A 24,369-nucleotide genomic window follows, 5' to 3' on the forward strand; every position below is an offset into this window, starting at 1 on the left:
AAATGAAAGCTTGTGTGGATTGATATTAATGTCAACATGGTTTATAAATAATGGAAACACCACTCACTGGCATATTCAACAACCCCTAGGCCGAAGTGCTCAGTAGCACAGCCAGAAGTTATGCCATGTGTCTTCATGTGAAGAGCACAGAATAAGAGTGAGGAAGTGAGAGCTCTGACAGTGTGGTCCCAGCTGTGTGAATGAGTCGGCTACATGTGGAGGGTTCAAGTTATATTCCTAGCTGGTGTCTCTGGAAAAATACCAACCTCTGTTAAAAAAAAATAAAACAAACACAAGTCTCTGTATATAATTGCTCTGTTGGTTTTTATAGTCAATGTCCCAGGTCTTAGATTGCTGTCTAAGTCATTTTAACGCCAACAATGTCACTCATTTTTAAAAATATATATTTTATTGATTTTGTACAGAGAGGAAGGGAGAGAGACAGAGAGTTAGAAACATCTATGAGAGTCATCGATCAGCTGCCCCTTGCACACCCCCTACTGGGGATATGCCTGCAACCAAGCAAGGTACATGCCCTTGACCGGAATCGAACCTGGGACCTTTCAGTCCCCAAGCCGATGCTCTATCCATTGAGCCAAACCAGTTTCGGCAATGTCACTCATTTTTAATAATTCTTGGAAAATTTAGTCAAGAGAACTTTCTAAAATTAAAAAAAAAAAAAAAAAAAGCTTGCTTTGAGTATTTTCAGCTTAGTCTATATGGGTTGAATAAGTAGTGTATTTAAATCAGGAATGTGTTGTAAGGAGCATTCCTGGAGTACAGAAATATTTTCCCAATGGGATAGCCTACTTGTAAACAAAGAATATTTACTTGTTCCTAATTTATAAAATCTCAGACAGAACATTAAGATGGAGCTAGATAGATGACAGTAGTTGAAACCTTCAGCAGAGCAATTTACATTTTTGTTTTGCTCACCCTCATGTTGGAAAGGGCAGCATGTGGGTCAACTCAGTAACGTCAGAATGTTTCATGGACAGTGCGTGACTTTCCTTCATTGCGCTAATCATACACCAACGCATTTACAAGGACAAGCGCAGAAGTCTGAGACTTTCCTGGCCCTGTTTCTTGTTATCACTGCCATCCCAAAAGACAAAGTCAGAGAAGTAACTTGGGAACTATGTCCAGGACCCTTCAAGTCTCGGCTTTTGTCCACTGTGTACAGACTTCCTCGGTGCTGGCTTGTCTGTGGGACTGAACTTCATAGGAAAGGCCCAAGGATGGGTGAAGAGAAGCAGCTGGTGCAGAGTATCAACTAAGATGGAGACCTGAAAGGCTGCTTGAATGCTCTGGAACTTTTACTATGTGATTCTAAGTAGACACATTTATGACTCCCTTAAAAAAAAGGAGCAGGGATAAGGTGATGCACATTGAAATTGATGTTTGTTATAAAATATTATATTCACATCATTGTTGGTAAAGAGGAAAGATAAACATTTATATCTCTCTTATCAGAAGCTACCTTTAGCTATAATTAAACATGCTGGATAGCCTCAGCTGGGTACTCAATTGATGAGAGTGTCATTCCTATACACCAAGGTTGTGGGCCTTTTCTCCCCCCCTTTCTTTTTCCCTCCCTCCCCCGTTCCCTTCCTCCCTTCCTTCCTTCCCTCTGCATGGAACTGTGCAGTGTGTGCCTTGCTCAGGGACCCTGACTGAGGAAGTGAGTAGGTGCTGGAATCTGTCCTTTAAGCAATGGCCGTTGAGGAAAGGTATGCCATTGCCCCAGAGGACGGTGTGTCTTTTTCTACCAACAAGGATCACTTCACTGACCAAGTCCTGTACCAGCAGGGGCACCTTTTTCCTAACTTGCATGAAAATTAGTAAACAGAAACCTTATTTAAAATGGAGTCAGGAGGCTACACATCACTCAATGCATATCACCCACCCCAACAGGAAGTAAGGTACATACACATCACTCAATGCATATCACCAGACCCCAACAGGAAGTAAGGTACGGTAGGTACCTTGCATTACCAACAGAAAGTGACACTACATTACTACCTCAGCAGGAGGAGGAAGAGATTCCTCCTGACCCAGTAACAGCTCAGCCACTGGGAGACCTCCATAGCTCAGCCAATGAAAAGTCACTATGACTCCAACCTACAGTTCCCTTCAGTAGACCTTCAATTACATCAGCCCCTCCCAAGTTAAAAAAAGAGTGTTCCTCTCCTTTGCTTCTCTGGACTTGCTCATGGTTCACCTGAATGTACTTCTTTGTTGTTCCCCAATAAATTCATTTTACTGGAGAAATATCTGGCTGTTTATTTAAGGACAACACTTGCATAAGAGGTCTGCTTGGCAGAGGTCCTTGGATCAGCTTACAGTAGGATGATACTTATTTGAGAAAGCTTTCCTAGATTTCTATATTCTCTTAGCAGAAATCAGCAAGAATCTCATTTTTATATTAGTTATTTGTGCTTAACGAAAATAGTCACATTTTATTTCTTTACTGGATTTCAAGCTCCTGTAGGAAGGCTTATATCATTGTTATGATAACAGTGTTCATACCAATATTGATTGAGTTCTGAACTGCAAGTTTATAATGAGAGCCAAGTTCAGCTATTACTTCTTAAAGAAACAAAGAATCTAAAGTGCAGTTATTTCTCCCTGAAAATTATTATTGATCTAGGACTTGAAGAGAGCAACTTTTTAGATGTACCCCCTAGGAGAAGAGCTTCCTGAAATTCCTAATACCCTGACATTCATCAAGTGAGTATGACCTATGCAATGGCCACACCAAATGTTAGAGGTCAAACCAAGTTTTGCTAACATCGTATCTCTGGTGAGGTTAAGATTAACCAAGGACATCGAGTTCACCCAGAAACAGGTTCTTAAACAAATATGGCTCATGAAAAAAAAAAAAATGCTATTTATGGACTCGTGGATTTTTAAGAATGAACAGAGCCTTAAGATGATTAGGGAACACACGTGCCATGTCCACAGCCAGTGGAAAAGGCCTGACTCTGGTCTGGATGCCACAGAGCCTCCTTGCAGGTCCCAGGTTGGAGACAGCAACGTGGGGTTAGGCTGGCGTGGCAAACAGGAAGCCAGAGCAAGGCAGCCTGGATCGGAAAAGCCGTGGCAAAAACACTGGAGTCCACCTCAGATATTTATCAGAGTCCGAACCAGAGGGACACGCCCAAGGTGCACAGCTGAAATCAGGAAGAGTGAAATCCCAGATAAGCTTATCTCCAACACAAAGGAAAATACCTTTTGGCAGCCAGCGGGACTGGAGGGAGTTCTAAAACCAAGGGAGGCACTCGGCGGCCTCTTCTCCACCAGACTATTAAACCGAGGCACGTTGATCACGTCTCTGTTCCTGCCGGTCTTTACACCTTTGAGAGACAAACGCTGTGTGTGGCCTTTTCATGCCCCGCAGATGCAGGGCTGAAGACGGCACAGGTTAAATGTCTACAGCCAGTAAGAGCTTGGAGCAAATCCATGAATCCCACTTCTGAGTGGGTTTTATTGTGAACGACACATGTTTACAAGCTGAAGTTGCTGTTTTATGATTAGTATGAACTATAGCCTGAGTTTAAGTCAGTCTTGCCAGAAAGTAAGAGTTCCTAACATACTTTGGGGTCTGCGCAAGCAGTTTAAGTTGTGAGGAGAGAAAACCACTGAAGTGAGTTTGCCAGGGAGACTCCCACGGAGTGACAGGGTGGGAAGTACAGCCAGTGCTCGAAGTTGTCTGGCACCCAGAGAGCCAAGAATTAGGGTTTGCAGCTGTGTCTCGCATGGTTCATGTGGGAGATGGTCTCATCGCTCAGTTCCCTGCCTCACTCTGTACATGTTCTCCCTCTCCTTTTCTCTCTTTGTCTCTCTTCACCTCTGGTCCCTATTTCTCATCCTCCCGGCACACAAGGCAGCTCCTACTATTGAGGGGAAACTGCATCTGAATGCACTAGTTCAGATTCCTGACAGGTGGCTGATTGGCTCAGCCCACCTATGGCCCTTGAACCATATACTCAACTCTACCCAATTATCTGTAGTCGGGTCTGGGGGCCTGCAGCACTGATTTAAAGTTTCTGGCCTCACAGCAAAGTGCTTCAAACCACATATATAATACACGTGGAGATTTTTTCAGCTAAAGTGCACACACCAGCGATCTTCAGCGATGGATGAAGAATCTAGCTCACAAATAAGGTTAGTAATCATCCAATTAGCATCTTCACTGATAGGAATGTTCATGAGTTCATTGAAAAACAAAGACATATGTGAGGTGGCACTTAGGGTGCAGTCACACTAGGTTGCCCGCATGAAGTACTTGTCTCAGTGGTCAGGGTGGAAGATAGAAAGAAAAAAAAGTTACAGGCGTCCAGATTAATTCCTTTCGTGTGCAGGTTTGTTGCTGTTGATCAACTGAATAGCTGATTTTACAATGCAGACTAAAGTTTTTTGTGTTTTTTAAAATATATTTTGTATTGATTTCAGAGAGGAAGGGAGAGGGAGAGAGAGAGAGATAGAAACATCAATGATGAGAGAGAAACATTGATCGGCTGCCTCCTGCATGCCCCCCACTGGGGATTGAGCCCTCAACCAAGGGTATGTGCCCTGACCTCCTGGTTCATAGGTCAGCCCTCAACCAGCTGGGCTCCTGCAGCGTTTTGATAGAAAGTGAATTACAGTTCTTTGTCCTCTAACTCTTCTTAAGTGCATTTTCAGCCACACTTCTGGCCTGCAGTTGGTCAGCTCTGAAAAGCATTCTGGCTCCAGTACTTGCACTTCCTGTGGCAAAGGTGGATTTGGTTTTGTCTGCTTCCTCCAGGTTCCATGACAACTTCCTTAATTTGTTGTTCTCTTTGTGCCTGGGTAGTAAATTCTGACCAGTGGTGGAAATTGGCTCCTCCATTCTGAAGCAGAAGAGGCACAAAGGTCAAATCTAATTGTCTGGAACCTCCTGCCCAGAATTCCCCACAGCTTTATTACAGGTTAGTTTTATATTTACTGTAATGAGATATTGTTTTCTGTATGCCTCTTATGATTTCTACTGGATATTAGTTAAAACACAGTGGGCCAGGGGACAGAGCATAGTACTCAAACCCTTAAAAGGTTAAACCTGGTGGTTGTTATCACTAGCCGGATTGCATTTGTGGTTTTCTAGACATTAAGGAAATAAAAACAATGGCAAATACCTGGAAGGCCTCATTGACATTAGAAAAGATAGTTTAGTATTAAAGATTAATAATGCACTATATTTCTGGACCAGCCAGTGTTGGAGACATTAAACTCCTAGATTTCAAAGGTTATCAATGCAACTAAGCTAAGCTAAGAGCAGTTTTGACTTAAAAAATAAATACAGAGAAGAGAAACTATTTCGTACAAGCTAATGATCAGAAAGACCAAGTAAGTGGATAAATGTGTCAAACAATGCTATAAAAACCACAATAACAAGCCAGTCAGACTTACAGCTTCACCACTATAGTGATGTAATTTCAAATGGTTCCAAAGCCATCTCCCTCACTTTACACCTCAACCTCCAGATAATGGGATTTTTAAAGTCAGTTATTGTGTTGAACGAGGAGCAGTGATGAAAGATTGTAACCAAAGATATTTTCAAATGGGTGGGGAAAATAGTTTATTTTAAAATATGAACTGTTTAAACTTCTTTAAACAGTTCCATAAAACTGTTTAAAGAAGTTTACAAAGTAAAGGAATGTATGCAAAGACACTTAATGGGACAACCCTTCTCAGAAGTGTAACAATACCTCAGAGTTCCTATTTGTGGGCTGATGGCTCCCAAGGTGATGCCGTCAGATGAATGCACTCCTAGAGCCATTGTATCCCAACAGAGCCAGCAAGTTCAGCATCACTTACGTGGCAGGCTGGAAAGCTGTCAAATCCTGATATATACAGAGAATCAAGTATCATAGGAATTACGGACCGTGTGATTACTGACAGGACTCTCTGACAGCTACTTTTCTTTATAGGACCATTCTATTTCTCAGCATTAGCCATAGAGTTGCTCCTCCTGCACAGCTGCAGCCAACCTCACATTCTATGTACCCTCACCACAACTTGGATTCATAACTGATGCAGAAATAAACTGTATGACAACATTAGCAACAAGGATGGGAGGAGAAAATAAAAGTATACTATTAGAAGGTTATTACAAACATTCAATATTATTATTCAAAGTAGACTTAGTGAGTTCAGGATATTCTATATAATAAAGAGCTAATATGCAAATGGTTGTCATGCCTTCACACCATAATGTCTCAGACACTCAACACTGGAGAGAGAGGAATGGGGACCAGCCAGGCACAAATGAGCTCACAAGAGAGGAATAGGGACCAGCCAGGCACAAATGAGCTTGCAAGAGAGGAATGGGGACCAGCTAGGCTGTGGCCTGGGTGAGGGACAAGCCACCCACCCACAGTCCCCTATGGCCGCAGCCAGCCTGGGCATAGCTGGCCCTGGTCCTGGGTGCCTGTGACCAGCTGGAAGAGGGAATCCTGGGTCCTGGGTACAGTGCGAGGCAGAGGTGGTTAGAAGTGATCAGGCCAACAGGGAAGCAGTTAGGAGCAATCAGGGCAGTAGGGGAGCAGTTAGGGGCAATCAGGCAGGCAGGCAGAGGGGTTAGGGGCAATCAGACAGGCAGACAGAGGGGTTAGTAGTGATTAGGCTAGCAGGCAAGCGAGTGGTTAGGAGCCAGCGGTCTTAGATTGCGAGAGGCAGTCAGACATCCCTTGAGGGGTCTTGGATTGGAGAGGGTGCAGGCCGGGCTGAGGGATTACCGCCCCTGCCCCACCATACACGAATTTTGTGCACTGGGCTTCTAATATATTATAAAATTAACAACCGCTAAAAGCTAAAATGTGGAGGTATAGCTAACAAACCAATTATAGGAAATAAGGGGAAAAGTAAGCAGAGAACAGATGGGATAAATTGAGAACAAACACAATATGGTAGGCTTAATCCCAATTATTAAATGTAAATAGTTATAAACCCTCTGATTTAAAAAAGTGAATCATAGAGGGAAGATAGGGGAGGGTGGGGGTAAAGGGGAGAGATCAACCAAAGGACTTGTGTGCATGAATATAAGCCTAACTAGTGGTCATGGACAACAGGGGGGTGGGGGCATATGTGGGGAGGGGTTTGGGATGGGAATGGGGGGATGAGGACAATTATGTGATAACATAATCAATAAAGAAATAAAAAATAAATTAAAAAATAAAAATAAAAGCGTGAATCATATCCAGTTGATGAAGAGAATTTCATGGTGTGTTGTAAAATTGAAACAGCAACATGCAGAGTTGTAATAGAGTATGATTCAATTTGATTCAGTGGATAGAAAGCAGCATCTATTTCTTGATATATACATACATACATGATAATATGAGAATGGAGAAAGTGTGGAAGAATAAATATTGGGCTGTGTGGACCAGTAGTTTTATTGCTAGCTTTACCTAGTAGCCAGATAAGTTTCTATTGAAGAAGTATAAAAAAACGTTTTACATAAATGTTAAAGGCATGCTTTAAAATTAAATACCCATTGCATTTTGAAGTTATTTATTACATGTTCTTACAAGCTAATATCTTTTTAAAGATTTCTCAAGATTGGCTACAAGCCTTAGTACAGGAAACACGAGAATTCTCATGATCCATCCACAATGTGTTAACATTTGTTTGTTTATGGGTAGTTGGAGGGAGGGGTGATGAAAAACCAGGAGACTAGCAAAATGAAATGTGTACATGACAAAATGTTAACAGAAATGTTAAATAGAATTTATAACAATATTGTTAATATTTTCCTTTTATGTAATGTATTATAGTTTTCTATGCATCTCTCATTTTGTGGAGAGAAAGCAAAGACATACATTTTGTGCAATATTTCTCTGAAGGCAGTTCAGCCTGGAATAACTTTAGCATCTTATCTTGTAATAGCATACAATACTAACTATTGTCCTAAGTAAGCATGGCAAGAAACCCCACTGAAAGTTAAAAATAAGGGGATCAAGGTTCTTTGGTTGCAAGTAGCAGCAACTGACTTTGGCTGACTTAAAGGGAAGAACATTATTGGGAAGACCAGAAAAGTAGTCCTGGAATGGAGGCAGCTCCAGCAGGGAGGAAGCAGGAACTCCAGGGATGGTCCATCGCCAGAGAGTCTGGTCAGGTGTCTACTGGAACCAATGAATTTCCATCTTACTTCAAACCTATGTCACTGGTTCAAGTGTCTAAGTCCTTGAAGAGAGCACCTGACTCATTACACCCGTCTCTGGATACACCAGGACCCACTGGGAGGTGCTCAGGACCCCTGAACATCTCAATAGCAGGAAGGCTTCTTCCTGATATCACGGTTCCAGCACATAAATAGGAAGGGTTACTTCCCAAAAAATTCAGGGTGTTCTTAGGAAGGATTGATGGACATCAGGAGACAAAACACACCTTTCTTGAGGCTGGAAATGGAAGAGGAGCCACGGGGAGAAGTGTGCACAGGGCAGTGTCCCTCGGACTTCCCCCAGAATACAGATGCACCTGTAACACATCACCCAGCTGCATTCCTGAGTGAGGGGTCCACACTGAGGAGGGTAAGATGTGCGCTAATGCTTTTGTGCTATAAATCTGTGGGAATTGAATTTATGGTCCTAAACCCAACATAATAGATATAATATGGCTTGCCTCTTGCCTGAAGGAAATCAATACAGTAGTTTGTGTTGATGGCTTATTAATAGGGAATTTCATGGTGTCAGTTTTTTCAATACAGACTTTATTTTCAGTTTTCTTACCTCAAGTGTTCCCATAAGTGTGTACTAATTGTTATGGGGTTGTTGTTGCTGTTTTTTCTAGTGGGGCTCTAAAACTGACCAGAAAGAAAATCCATTAATGACTTTGGGAAACAAGATATTCTAAGCATAGTAAATATTGCTGAGTGATATGAAATGATATGGCACATTTAAAGTTTGCAGGAGATGGGGAGTTGGGGGGAAATCATTAAGGCAAAGAAGCAGACTGCTGAAATTCTGTGCACCAAAAAGGAGAATAGCTATCTTTCAGATGCACTTATCATTGCAGAAAGCAATTAACTATTCACTGAATGAAAATATAAAGATTAAATGAAAGGATCATTAGGGGTCCAGCCAATGTAGCTCTGTGGTTGAGCATTGACCTATGAACCAGGAGGTCACAGTTCAATTCCTGGACAGTACACATGCCCAGGTTGTGGGCAGGAGGCAGCCAATCAATAATTCTCTCTCATAATTGATGTTTCTCTCTCTTCCTCTCCCTTCCTCTTTGAAATCAATAAAAATATATTTTTAAAAAGAATCATTATGCAATGAGAATAGGAAGCTTTTGCTTTTTGAAACATATGGACTCGAGATCCATCTCCCAACTTCTCAGAATGTTAGATTCCTGTTTGGCCCACTCAAAATGTTGCACTTTCCTCAGGAAGGGAAACACTATTTACGACTTTGTGTTAATGAACCCCAGGGTTCCTACGGAAATGTACTCTGACCTCTTACACAACATTTTTACTTAAGCCAAAGTAAAGGAAATAATGAACATCTAGAGATCAAAGGGCTGCCTCCTACTTGGCTCCCTTTAAAAATCAATAATTATTTTTTATGGTTCTTTTTCTTCTCAAGGAAATGGCATCTGGCTTTGTGGAATTTGGCAGAGTTCAGAGCATCCTATGCTAGTTATTTTGATATTTAAATATAAGTAAGATTGGTAAGTGACAATTAAAGTTGAACCACTTGAGTAGTTATGAGCGTTATGAAAAACAGTGAAACTAAACAATTATATTTAGTTTGATCATCTGGTCTACCTCCCCATCACAGTCATACAGATGAACTCACGAGGTTGCATGATATGACACAATTTTGTTCAAACATTTGTGGGACTATTCTACAATATATAATTTCTTAGTTTTGAAGTGTTAAATATTATAGAATTCTTTTATAAAAGTGTAAATGGGGTTGGCATCAACATCTACCTTACTAATAAATTCAGTTATGACAGAATTGATCATATAGAAATATCTGTAGGGATCATGCATCAACTGAAGTTCATCTTTGAATTTATTTTATTTACTAAATGTAGGTAAGTGATTGGATACATTGCTTTTATTATTTTTTCTTTTTTAAAAAAATCCTCACCTGTGGATATATTTTTATTGATTTTTAGAGAGAGAAGAAGGAAGAAAGGGAAACATCACTGTGAGAGAAAAACATCAATCAATTGCCTCCCCTTTGTGCCCTGAAAGGAGATCTAACCCCCAACCCTGACTGGGAATTGAACCTGCCACCTTTTGATGTGTGGAATTACACTCCATCCAACTGAGACACACAGCCAGGGCTAGATAAATAATTTGTAATCCTTTCCTCATCCTTAGAAATGGGCGCATTATCAGGCAAGATCCAGGATTGTATTTTAGAAATTTATCAGAAGCATGCTTAAGAAGATGATTCTTTTCTTGAAGACTCTTAACAGAATTAACATTAAACCTAAGTATATCCAATCTAGGTGTATTATATGTCCAGGAAAAAAAAAATAAGTTGCTTAATAATGTAATGGGTGACTTCAGCTGTTCTGGTACTGAACTTGGCAATGAATAGTTCAGAGGATTGCCTTCACCAATTTTTGTACATATTTTCTTCTAGCCTTCTATTACCAAATCTTAGTATTATTAAGAATTCAATAATACCTTTCATGAACGCAAGCCATGAGTTATTTCACAATTATTTTCTTAGTTTATCATGCATGCAAATTATACACACATTTTGGATAAGGAAATGAAGCTAAAAGAAGTGATTTGTCTAAGATCTCATGCTTGGCACCTAACAATTAATCCATATAATTTGCACCTAACAATTAATCCATATAAATAGATTAACGTAGTAGATCTTTTCGCTCCTGGTCAATTTCTCACAAAATATACAATCATAGCTGCCATAGTATATGGCAGTGTTGAAAAGAAAGCAAGTGTATACTAGAAAGGTCAATGTTGTAGGGCCTGGGTAGTCTTTGGTGTGCTTACTTTTGAAAAGAGGGCATTTGTGGGAGGAGCTGTCCCTGGTGCTGAACCTGCCATGTGACAAGGTCAGCAGATGGCCTTCAATTTTTGCACATATTTTCTTCTAGGCTTCTATTACCAGGGACAATATTATTAATAAAAGCTGTATTTATAATAAATTTTTCCTTTTCAAACATTTTAAATGCTATATTTTAAATTATAGCTTTATTATTATTGACATACCATTGTTATCTATCTTTTAAAAGTATACAATTCAGCAAATTTTAGTATAGTCACAAAATTGTGGAATTATTGCCACTACTTAGTTCTAGAACATTTTTATCACTGAAAAGAGAAGCCTATCCCCTTTGGAAACCAGATTTTCCAACTCTGCACTTCCTTATAAATGGAATCATACAATATGACCTTTTGGAACTGGCTTGTTTCATGTAGCATAATGTTTTTGAGAATTACTTATTTTGTAATATGTATCAGCACTTTCTTACTTTTTATTGATAAACAATACTCCATTTTATGGATATACCACTTTTCAATCTTTAATTCATCAGTCTATGAACATTTAAATTTTACTCTTTGGCTAGGAACATCCATATGCAGGTTGTTGTTTTTTTCTGTGAACATTTGCTTAAATTCCCTTTGGCATATGCCTAGGAGTAGAATTGCTGGATTAAATAATATTTTTAATGTTTGAGGATGTGCTAAATACTTTTTCAAAGCAGGTATACTAATTTGCATTTCTATAAGCAATGCATGAGGATTCAGATTTCTCCACATCCTTGTCAACATTTGTTATTGTCTTGTCTTCTTGATTTTAATTACCATAGTGTGTTTGACTTGCACTAGCATTTCCATAATTCCTAATGATGCTGAGCATCCTTTCATGTACTTATAGGCAATTTGTTATCTTTTTTGGGGAAAAAAGGTCTACTTAAATCTTTTGCCCATATTTTAAAAGTTGGGTGATTTTTCTTTTTATTGCTATTGTAAAAGTATTCTTTTTGCATTCTAAATGCAAGCCCCTCATCAAATATATCATTTACAAATATTTTCTCACTCTGTGGGTTGTCTTTTCAATTTCTTGATGATGTAAAGGACTATTTTTTCAAAACCATGATCTTTCTGTGATTCTTCTCAGTCATTCCCTCAGCACTTTCCAAGGGTTTGTTAAAAGAATATAATAAAAATTCCAATATCTATCTCTAAGTAGCTGATTATGTAGTAGGAAACTCATTTACAATATAATCATTGGAAAATACCATGTGAAAGAAAAATTTTAGTGGTTCTCTGGTAATAGACTTATGAAACTGAATGATGCAGAATATGTGACATCTGTTCCCTGCAGAAGAGGTATGCCTCAGCTGCTGTACTTTTCTCATTATACTGCTTGGAAATGATAGCCAGAAAATAGTAAATGGAAGCACAGAACTACTTTTTATCCTAATACTCCCTAAGCTCTTATTTTTAAATTCTGTTCCTTGGCAAGAAAATAATCCCTTTTATACAATCAGAAATAGATTGAACTATTTTTTAATTGAAAAGTATTATCTTCTGCAAGCGTGTTTTCCCCCTTCATGATAAGCACAGTAAAGAAAAGAATCTAGCAAATTAACTGAGATCAGTTTTATTATCTTAAAAAGTTCCAAATACAGTATTTACAACACCTACAGTTAGTTGAAAAATTATCTTCTAACTCTCAGAGTCTTGGGCTGAGAATATATCTCCCCAGTATTTGCAGTTTTCCACTATGTGCTTAATTAAGTTAAGGGAATGTTCTTTCTTCTGCTAAAATCACTAATGGCTATCAATATAATTAGAAAACCATTTAAACACTTAGATTTTAATTTATTAATGGTAGATGAAACTTATTAATATTTATTTTTAATGCTTATTTTGTTGAACAGAAATGAGAACAATATAATAGTTTCATTTACCAGTAACTGAAATTCCCACCCAATTTATATAGCTTTCAATGTTTCACTCTTGTATCTTATAGTCGTAAGAGTTAGGGTCATCTGAAGTACTTTTTATATTTTATCCAAATAATTCATATGTAGTGGGGGTCATAGGACCTGTGTTCTATTTTTGATGCAACTGTGATCTCTAAAAGAGAGGTTAGTGTGCATATGAAGGTGCGCTCACGGGGAAATAGTTTGTTATCTCCAGGAATTAGCTGGTTCTTAAAGGGGTATCAATTGAGAATACAGAACATGAGAAAATATAGTTAGTACAGGTCCTTAATTGTTTTTAAAAGTGTAAAGAGTGTAGAGGTTTTCCAGAGACCAAAAGTGTTGGAACTTCTGGGCTAAGTTGTATAAATAACAAAGCAGCCCCAAATCTCAGTATCTTAACAGAACAATGAGGTCTTTTTTCTTTTTCATGCATAGTCTTAATGCTTCTGAAAAATGGTATACAGAGAATGTCTGAACATTTCTTAAAGGATAATAGAAGAAAAGAAAATTGAAGAAAAGAAAATCATTTAAATTTAATGAGAAATTCCCCATTTTATCCTAATTTTTTCTCCTATTTTAAAGAAGTAGTGAAATTTTGTCACTTCTTAGTAAGAGTCCAGGACTGGTGCTTGGAAACTTCTGATGTCTAGGACAATTATGGATGGAAACGATGTGAAGGAAAGGTAAGATCTTACTTTGCCTATATGCTCAAAGAACTCAGCAGAGTGGTGGTGGTGGTGGTGGGGGCGGGGTTTGAAGATATTGGAAAGAGACACTCAATGGATATCCTGGAGGAGGTGAAAGGGAAAGGGAGGGAGTGGTCTGAAAACAGGGGGATGTACAGACAGACATCTCTTCCTCTGAAACTGGTTGGAAAGGCAGATGAGAGGGTGTCCTTGAAGATAAGTTACTTGGGAGAAGGAGAGAAGCTGAGAGAGTCCATCCTTGGTGACACCAATTCTCTCCATATGAATCACAGGCGAGTGTGTTGCTAAAAGTGAGTCAGGTGGGGAATGATGAAGGTTTAGGATGTCCTTTGCAGGAATTGGGGAAGGGAGTGGACTGACGACAAACAGGTGATGGAGCAGAACCGAAAGCCCAATTTAAACCTTAAATAATAAGCACAAAACGCATGGTAGCCTAACTTTTCTAAATAGGCTTCTTAACCTGGCATTTAACAGAGAAAGGGTTGGGGTGAGTGTAGGATGTTTATTGAGAGTCTGTGTGTATGGTGGTTAAGAGAAGGGCCTTTGAAGCCAGCGGGCCTGAGTTGGATTCCTGACTCTGTCATTACTATACTTTCCTATTCGGTAAAATGGGATCAATTATAGTCTGTGGTGGTGTTTTAATGTGGGTAATAAAGGTTTTGTGGAGTTGTCTGAGGAATATATTAAATGACTAATATATGCTACGCATTTTCTTTCCACACCCCCTCTGCTGGGGGTTGAGGGCCCCACCTTGGTTTTGTGGTTTCATGCTTTGGTAGGTGTTGAATTGAAAAGGGACAAGCCCAGCCTCTCTGCACTCCTCCTCATTTCCTTTGAGGGCATGCCCTGCTCAGCATCCTCTTCTATGGCCTCCCTGATCCTCACTGGTGATGGCGGGTAAATAAGGGGCAGGTACACCTGGCCCTTTCCTATTTTCTTCCCAAACTATATTTTGGCATAACTTCTAAGTCCTATTTTTCTCAGGCCTTTAGCTTTGAGTTTCAGTTACCTATTGCATAGTTCTTCTAATTAAATTTTTACTCTAATAATTGTAGTCTACCCATTCACCTGCTTGTCCTCTAGATAGATATCTCTGGATGACAGGGAAAGTCATAGATGTGGAAGATGTGAAAGGTAAAAACATATTTAAAAAAAGTCTCATTTCACCCATTACCTCTCTTAATTTTTAAAACATATTTTAAAAAGTCTCATTTCACCCATTACATCTCTTGTGAGTAGATGCTTGCAGCAACCTAACTACTCAAGCCTGGTGCTCAGAGGGTTTCATTCAGTTCTGTGCCTGTGCTCCTCCCCCTCAGCATTGCTGCAGAGGGCTGCACTGGTCTTGGGGGATGGGGGCTGGTGCTGAGGGATGGTCACACTGAGGACTAGACCAGGAGGGAGTTGTGGGTGTTGACGAGAGAGTAGCTGCTTACTGTTAACAGTTTAGGCAAGAATAGAGGCTCTGTGGATAGAGAAGTGGGGACTGATGAGCAGGAGAGAAGTGAAGATGCTGGGAGTCCCAATGGACTTGAGGAGCAAGAGAAAGAGGGGAAGAAGAGCTGACTTCTGACATAGAGTGGGATGAAAAGCTGCTGGTTTTAAGGGGGTTTAATTCCAGGTGATAACATGGCCCGGGGTGTAGTCATTGGACGAAGCTAAAGAGAAGTTGAACACCCTTGGTGTGGAGGACACAGACCGTGAGTTTCAGTAGTTTGAGTGAATGTTTAAATGAACAGATCTGGTGTCAGAATCCTTTATAAATATTGAGAGTGGTCTTGGAGTTGGTAAAGAGTGGGCAGGGGCTGGGTTAGCAGAGGCCCGGAGCTGGTGTAAGGTTGGAGCCTCCGAGGGAGAAAAGGGCTGCAGAGGAAGAAGAACCTCGGTTTTTAGTTAGCACATGGCAGTTCTCATACATGACTTCCTATGGTCCTCCCAGGAATCTGGTGAGATGCAAACAGGAAGAGAAATACATTTTCTCCAAGAAAACCATTATTTCTCGCCAGCATTAGGTCTCAGGTGAAGTTTCCTTGCTGCGTTTGCTGTGAAGGCCTTGCTCTTCTGTGTATACTCACAGAAAAGCAACCTCTTAGAAAGAAAACTCATAGACTCTACACAGAAAAGGAAGAGCATTTCTCTAAGTTTTCTTTATCCCAGACTGTGCTGCAAATCTTCAGGCTGCACGTACTAGTGGGGAAGAGCTGATGGGCTGTCAGGAACTGGTCCAGGAGAGGTTCTTATGCTGCCACCTAGTGTCCATGACTGGACTTACCACAAGGCTTTGGCTATAAATATTCTGAAAAGTAGTTTTTTTTTTTTTTTTTAAAGGAAATTGCAAGTAAATGCTTAATTTTGCAAGAGAATAGCTATTAAAACACCTTCTCATTTTCTTTCCCTACCAGGCAGATTTCTTTACCTGGCCTCTTATTGCCTCAAGGGTTAGACCAATCTGGTCAATTACTTCATTCCACAAAACAGAAATTATGACCTAGTGGCACCCATGGTTATCTTACAATGAACACTTTCTGCAAGGTCTTGGATCACTTTGAACAGTGAGAAGAATTCTGGGCTTGGCACCAGAAGTTTCTAAGGCATTCAAGTCTTGACTCAGTGGTACTTTCTTTGAGTGAAGTTATCATTCATATAACCCAACTCTGAATATATCTGAACTTGCACATTGACCAAATAATTTAAATACAAAAATTTCCTCTCTTAAGAAAAAAAAGCCCTGGCTAAGTAGTCCCCATGTGCTGGGGTTGCAGTTTAGATCTCCGGTCGGGATGCAAGTTTTTGGTCCCTTATGTTGGAGGCTTCTCTGAAAGCAAGATCCAAATTGTTCATTTGTTTTGAGGTTCTAGAGCAGCACCATCCAATAGAAATACAATGTATGCCACACAGGTGATATTACATTTTCTAGTATTATATTTTAAAAAGCTAACAGAAATAGGTGAAATTAATATTATATATAATGTGATAGTTCTAAATGTTATTTCAATAGTCAATCGGTATAAAATTTTTAAAAAGGAGATATATAATATTCTTTTCATTGTTTTTCTTTGGTACTAAGTCTTTGAAATCCTGTAGTATTTTACACAAACAGCAAATCTTGATTCTGACCAGCTACATTTCAGGTGCTAAATACTGGATACCATTACCCTGAGGCACACACTGTAAAATGACATTTGGAATGGATGACAGATGAGACTTTTGCTTTTGTGAAATAAGAGTATGATAAAGATGAAGGAGTTGTTGGAAAGGAGAACAGGCTTATCCATGCCCTCATACAGCTGTAAAATGTATCTTTTACCCCAGGGCCTCCCTCCACAGCTGTATAAAGTGGACCTAATGAAACAGCCACCTCAGCATGAAGACCATAATTTTAAGGTGGATTCTGGCTGCCAAGGTCTTTGGCAAAGATGCAATAACAATGGAATTATACATTCTTGTCTTCTGAAGAAGACCTAGTCAATTATCCTTAAAAAATTCTGGACCAAGTGAAAAGAAAAATTCATGACACAAAAGATTAGTAGGAGACCCAGAAAGCCCTTGTTACTCTGTCAGCAATATATTGATACAATTTTTGAAGAGAAGGTTGACAACCTTATCACAGGAGAGAGTTTTTGGTAATAGAAAGGTGATACTTTCCCCTCTGACTCTGATGGAGATAACATGGGATTACATAAAAATTGTCAACCTAACATCAGATGACTTAGGGAGGTGAAGTTTTCCTATACTTTGGTACAGACTTGACAAAGAATCTCTAGTTTACTTTTTATCAGGCATCCCTGATAAAATTCTATAAACTGGATGGCTTACAACATAAATTTATTTCTCACATTTCTAGGGCTGGGAAGTCCAGCTGACTAGGGTTTCTGGTGAGAGCTCTCTTCCTGGCTTACAATTTGTTGCCTTCTATGCCCTCAGGATGATGGAAAGTGAGAGTCTGGTGCCTCTTCTATTCTTATAAGTCTTATCAGATTAGGGCCCCACCCTTACTTCCTTATTTAATCTTTATCTCCAGATGTCTTAGTTCAGGTTACTAGAACAAAGTACCACAGACTGGGTGACTTAAACAACAAAAATTTATTGTTTTCCAGTTCTGGAGAATGGAAGTCTTAGGTTAAGGTCCCAATATAGTCAAGTTCTGGTAAGGTCCTCTTCTGGTTTGCAGACTCCCAATTTCTTGTATCTTCACCTGGTGCAAAGTGGAGAGGGAAAGCAAGCTTTCTTCTGATTCTTATAAGGACACTAATCTTATTCATGGGGCTCTACCCTCTACCCTCTTTACCTCATCTACACTAATAAAAGAGAAACATACAAATTAACCATCACTCTGCTACACCCACAAGCCACACTCACCAGCAAATCAGGAGGGGGTATGCAAATTAACCCAACCAAGATGGCAGTTGGCCATGGAGCTGGAGCAAGGAGGAGGCTTGGGTTGCCCTGGTGATGGAGGAAGCCAAGCTTCCCGCTGGCCCTGGCCTTAAAATTGGTGACTGACTGTATGTCTGTCCAACCACCTGATACATATGACTCACACTGGCAATTTAAAAATAAAGGTTGCCTTGTGCATGCACAATACATATAAAGCTCTCACTGGCACCAATCTAGACAGAGTAGGAAAATTCCTACCTGAATCCGTTTTCGGACATGGTCAGTTATATGTTGCTTTCTCTCAGGTTTGAAGAGTGTGTGATGTTAAAGTTAAAGTTGTAAAAACTTCATCACAAGGGAAATTAATCAAGCACTCTGAATATGTTTTTACTCTTAATGTGGTGTATAGGGAGATATTGGAATAATTTTGATCAATTTATCAGTCATTGCTTTTATCAATGTTGTTTTTATATGATGTTTTTATATGTTTTTGTTGTCTTTATATCATGTTTTGTTGTTTTTATATCATGTCTTTATTATTTCATGTTGTTACTAATCAATTTATATATTATTTTCATATATATTTTACTAATTTTCTTTCATCTCTGAAACTTCTATTATAAAGAAAGGATAAATAGTGATATTGAAATATTTCTTCTAATTCATACATTGGATCATTAGTTTAATACTAATTACCTCCCAAAGGCTTTACCTCCTAATACCATTCCACTAGGGCAGTGATTGGCAAACTCATTAGTCAACAGAGCCAAATATCAACAGTACAATGATTGAAATTTCTTTTGAGAGCCAAATTTTTTAAACTTAAACTTCTTCTAACACTTCTTCAAAATAGACTTGCCCAGGCCGTGGTATTTTGTGGAAAAGCCACACTCTAGGCGCCAAAGAGCTGCATGTTGCTCGCGAGCCGCAGTTTGCCAACCAACATATAAGCTGGGGGAGAGGACACATTTATTCCACACACTGAATATAGTTGTATTAGGGGTTAGGGCTTTAACATATAATTTTTTTTATTTTTTTTTGCAGGGGGAATACAATTCAGTTCAGAGCAGATATTATGAGTACGGAATTCCATTTCAGATGCTCTCTAAATAAATTAAGGTTATCATCTGCCTGGATGATTTCCTTAGGATGAAATTCCACTTACCTGAGGCCAATGACTAGTTTTGTATTTTCCAAAATTCCAAGGGTTTGTATAACATCATTCTCTGATATCTTCTAGAGTACAAAAGTTTCATTTTCATGATAAAATAAATTTCATTATGACCCATACTTCTCCCAAGAAAAACTCATGGGGACAGTTTTGGGGGGTTTCCAGGTAAACTAATATTACTGCAAGATACTTTTTCTAATTAACTATTTCTCCTATTTTTTTCCCTCTATAAAGTTATTTCTTCTTGTCACAGAACTGCAAAGACAGAGTAGGTTCCTCCACCCGTCCTGTTTAAAAATAATGAGCATTCCATAGTCAAGAGGAAAAGAGGGTCTTTTAAATAAATGTATGGGTATTTCTAGAATAGTTAATTTCTATGTGAAATTAGCAATACTTCCTTCCAAGCTTGAGTGCACACAATATACAAACCTGTGAAACTAGAATAAATTTAAAAAGTACCTTTCCTATAAATATCTTAAAATTGGTGTACACTTGAAATCTATTTTTTTATTGCTGTGACAGTGGGAAATTCCATAAAGTGAAAATTTAGTGTGTTTTGATTTTGTTGTAAAATGTGATATTTATGGTACGGAAACTGGAGATATGCATCCAACTTGTACTATGTTCCTTATGCAGAGTTAAGGATCAATCAAACAAACAAAACAAACACTCTAATGGTTCAATAGTGTTCTTCATAAAGTTATTGTAAGTGTGGAGTTCAAAGAAGAGGAACTCAGAGTCTTTCATGCTTTATCTATTCCAGGAAAGGCCACTGACATAGCTATTAACTTGAGATGATTCAAAATGTAAGTTACAAGTCTAAGGACTTACAAATTGTAATCTATATAATAAAAACCTAGTAGTTGTTATGCTGTAATGACCAAAGACCGGTGTGGCGAGGAATACATGGGTGGGAAAGGCTGCGTGCATGGTGAGGCATGCGTGGGTGGGTGGGGCCACGTGATTTCGTGCGCTGGGCTTCTAGTATCATCATATAACTTTTAGTTATCTAAGTTAGGAATGTTTGATTCTAAGGGGAAACTAGAAATGAAATGAAATTATCTCTAGTAATTATATCTAATACTGGTATGTAGGCTTTCACTTAAGCTTATAGATATTTTGTTATTACTTCTTCATCCTGACATAAGAATAGGCTAACTGTTGTAATTATATTACAGTTCATGGGCAATGGGGAAGCACGGGACTTGGTTGGAAAGTCTGTTAGGAGGATGCTGTGAAAGGTTGGGGCCTCTGGGGGGACCTTGCCAAAGGCGGCAGCCCCTACCTTGACTTTTCCAAAAAAGTCTTATCTCTTGGGTATTTTACTAGAATCTGTATGTTTAGACTTCAAAATGTCCTTGCTTAAAGGACGGATGTGTTTTCTCAAGGATGCTTACTCTGCTAATAGCATCTAATAGTTAATTTTAGTTCAAGCTGTTGTTACAATAAAAGCCAAAGGAGGCAGGCGAACAGAGCTACTTGATGGCGATAGCCAAGTAGTTCCTAAGCCCTCTCTTTCACAGAAACGTGTGTCAGAGTAATCATTTACCTGTTGTTCAGGGTCTGCTGGTCATCTCCAGGAATGGGCTTCTCATAATTCTTCTAAGAAACTCTAATTTAGCTTTTGACTTATTTAGTTTGATATACTTGCTAATAATTTATTTCTGTAATGTTAATAAAAAAATTTAATATATCCCAATATACATACATATTAAAACACACACATGTACCTGTGTGTTAATGTATTATATATATGTCTTTAACCTAATGTCGTTTTTGGTTCCAGGATCCCAACCAGGCCATCACAGTGGGTTCCCAAAGCCATCTTGTGGTTAACTTCCCAGTTTCATATCATTCATGACAGGAAAAGACAACCAATTAAACAGTTAAGCTTTTCTAGCCCTTTCAGGGAAAATGTTGTATCTAGAATATATTAGCCCAGCCATCCTGGCTCAGTGGTTGAGCATCAACCTATGAAACAGGAGGTCATGGCTTGATTCCTGGTTAGGGCTTATGCCCAGGTTACAGACTTGATCCCCAGTGAAGGGCAGGTAGAAGGCAGCCAATCAATGATTCTCTCTCATCATTGATGTTTCTATCTCTGTCTTCCTCTTTAAAGTCAATTAAAAAATATATTTAAAAAATTTTAATTTAAAAAAGAAGAATATCTTAGTTGGCTCATATCAATAAATTCAATCTGATAGCACTTGATAATTCTTTTAAAAAAATATATTTTATTGATTTTTTTCCCAAAGAGGAAAGGAAAGAGATAGAGAGCTAGAAACGCCGATGAGAGAGAAACATCGACCAGCTGCCTCTTGCACACCCCCCACTGGGGATGTGCCCGTAACCAATGCACATGCCCCTGACTGGAATCGAACCTCGGACCTTTCAGTCTGCAGACCGACGCTCTATCACTGAGCCAAACCGGTTTCGGCAGCACTTGATAATTCTTCATCTCAATCCCTTTGTTATATTCCTAGAGATGCTATGGCAAAGTACCACAAACTGAGTGGCTTAAAACAACAGAAATTTATTCTCTCCTAGTTCTTGAAGCTAAATATCTGAAATGAAGTTGTCAGCAGGGCTATGCTTCTTCTAAAGGCTCTTTGGAATAAACTTTCCTTGCCCTTCCCTAGCTCCTACTGGCTCCCAGAAGTTCTTGGCTTATAGCTATCAATACTTCACTGCAATCTCTGCTTCCATCTTCACACATCCTTCTTCCTCAGTGTCTATATATTTCTTCATCTTCTCATCATATAAGGACACTGGTCATTATATTTAGGGCCCAGTCTAATCCAGCATTACATGGATTAAATCTGCAAAGAGCCTATTTCCAAATAAAGTGACATGAGGTTCCAGATGGACATGAATTTTGGGCAATATTTAATCCAATATAATCATATACTTTTACTATTCATAAGATATATAACTCACATATTCTTTCACTTGCTGTGATTTTTTGAGCATGTGTATTTATTACTATTTAAAATAAAATTAAAAGGGTAAAATACCCACTATTCTTTGCTTTAAAATGCAAATATTCTTTCCATCCAGTTTCTCCTTTTGGTGCACACTATCATATAATCTTTCTATGCTGGTTTTCCAGTCTTGCCTATTTCCAATCTTTTCTCTAACTGCAAACAAAATGATCTTCCAAAACAATCCTTCCTGTGTTTCAACAAGGACCAAGCACAGGCTCCCTGGTTAGCCGAAGCTGACTTTTCATAATCTAGTTTCCAGCATCCTTCTTCCAGTTTCATATATATATATAAAACCCTAATAAACAAATAGACCAAAATGCAGAACAACTCAACAACCAGTTGCTATGATGTGCACTGACCACCAGGGGGCACCTGTGGAACATGGCAGGCATCGGCTGTGGTGGGATGATGGAGCAGGTGAGCTGGGGCATCAGACCAAGGTGGGGCACTGGTCGCTGTCATCAGGGTGAGCCTCTGGAGGTTCCTGAAAATTTTTTTCTCTCGTGTGCCATGACCCTGCCCAGCACTCGCACCCGCTGCTGGTGCCCTGCATCACCCCGATTCCTCGGCACCATCAGAGGATGTGAGCAGCAGCTGCGAGCCCCATCCACCCTTGAGGGCTTCTCCACCTCCCCCTGCTACTGAGGGGCAATCAGGGCAACAGCAGCTGCTCAAACCTGCTGACAGCACTGGCCCCAATGCTCCAGGAGCAATGGTGGGGGGCAGGGCAGGGCTGCCAGGAGACAGGGGACCAAGGGCTGCAGCAGGAGCGGCCAGGCGAGGGTGCAGATGGGCTGAGACCCACCCCTGTGCCCACTGCAGCCTCGTGACCCACAGTTCCTTTCAAGGTACATGAATTCGTGCACTGGGCCCCTAGTCTTTCAATAAAATCTCTGCTACCTAGTTTTTGCCCCAGAATATTTGCAGGTTTCTCAATTGCCATGCCCTTTCCTCCTTCTGTATCCTGGTTCTGTACTGTTTGCTTGATAATACCCCTTGTACCCATGACTGCTGTTCACGTGTAGAGGCTATCACTAATCTATAGAGACAGAAAGGAAAGTAGTGGTTGTTGTCTGAGGTTATGGTGGTGAGAATGAAGACTGATCACAAACAGGCATGAAAGATATTTTTGGAGTGATGGAAATAGTCTAAAATTAGGTGGTGGTGATGGTTGTACAACTTGTATATTTATTTAAACTCATTGCATTGTACATTTAAAATGAGTGAACTTTATGGTGTTTAAACAATAATCTGTTTGTTTTTTTTAAAGAACTGGGTAAAAAAAATAGTTGTCTACTCTTTTGGATTATAGTCAACATATACAAATAACATAGTTCACTTAAGAATTAGAAAAAAATAGATCATCCAGTTCATTCAAAATTATTCTCAACTCTAAAGAAAAAAAAGGGCACCTATTAGATATTAAAATATACTGAACTGCAAGAGGGTGACAAAACCATTCCAGAAAAAAAAAAAAAATCAGATTTAACTGCTTCTTTGCTAGTATGGGAGATCTTAAAACTGCAGGCATTTCACTATTTGATCTTTGAAGTCCTGTTAATATTTTCCTTTTACTCTTGTTCCTCTAAAATCAAGTTTTCTACTTGAAAGAGCACAGTCAAGAACACACAGGGCCGCGCCTGCGCAGTGGAACAGGTTCGCCCCCTTACCGCCCACAGGCAGGGGAGGGACCGTAACTTCCAAGCCCTGGGACCCGGAGCCTGACTCGGCATGGAAGGCCACGGTCCTCCGGCCTCGGGGGCGGACCGTGACGGCATCATTCTCGGAAGGGCTGGCAGGCCGCGCCACACTATCTGCCCACATCCCTCTCTTTACAGTTGAGGAAACGCGGGTGGGCGCTGGGCGACACTCGGGAGCACCGAGTGCCACTGAAAGGTGCCCAAACAAACACATCAGCGCCCTTCACACCACGGGCCGGTTTCCGTCCTCCTCACCCTCCTCACCGAGGACGCGTCCCGCTGGGCTCCCGGTCCTGCCCCTCTTCTTTCCCCCCGGGGCTGCCCGCGACCCCCCCCAAAAAGGAAGGCGCACCACACGCCTTGGGGCCAAGTGACAGCTCCAGGGGGCGGAGCATGCGCAGTGGCGACGCCACTTCGGACGCCTCCCCGTCGGGCTCCGCCGCGCAGGCGCAGGCGCAGGCGCAGGCTCCGCCCCTGGACGC

The 24,369-nt window shown here is 40.0% G+C and overlaps 1 protein-coding gene and 1 long non-coding RNA gene across 2 annotated transcripts in view; one reads left to right on the forward strand and one right to left on the reverse strand.

The window, feature by feature from the left end:
* Window positions 1–24,369, forward strand: part of TRIO (trio Rho guanine nucleotide exchange factor) — a 749,917-nt gene that overhangs the window by 332,844 nt on the left and 392,704 nt on the right. The window lies entirely within an intron of this gene.
* Window positions 1,412–24,329, reverse strand: LOC311621683. Its single transcript, XR_014794864.1, has 2 exons — window positions 24,247–24,329; window positions 1,412–4,874 (listed from the first exon to the last, which is right to left on the reverse strand). It is a non-coding gene; the product is annotated as an uncharacterized lncRNA (long non-coding RNA).

This window comes from Pipistrellus hanaki, assembly GCF_964339955.1.
Source record: "Pipistrellus hanaki genome assembly, chromosome: 4".
Taxonomy (NCBI): domain Eukaryota; kingdom Metazoa; phylum Chordata; class Mammalia; order Chiroptera; family Vespertilionidae; genus Pipistrellus; species Pipistrellus hanaki.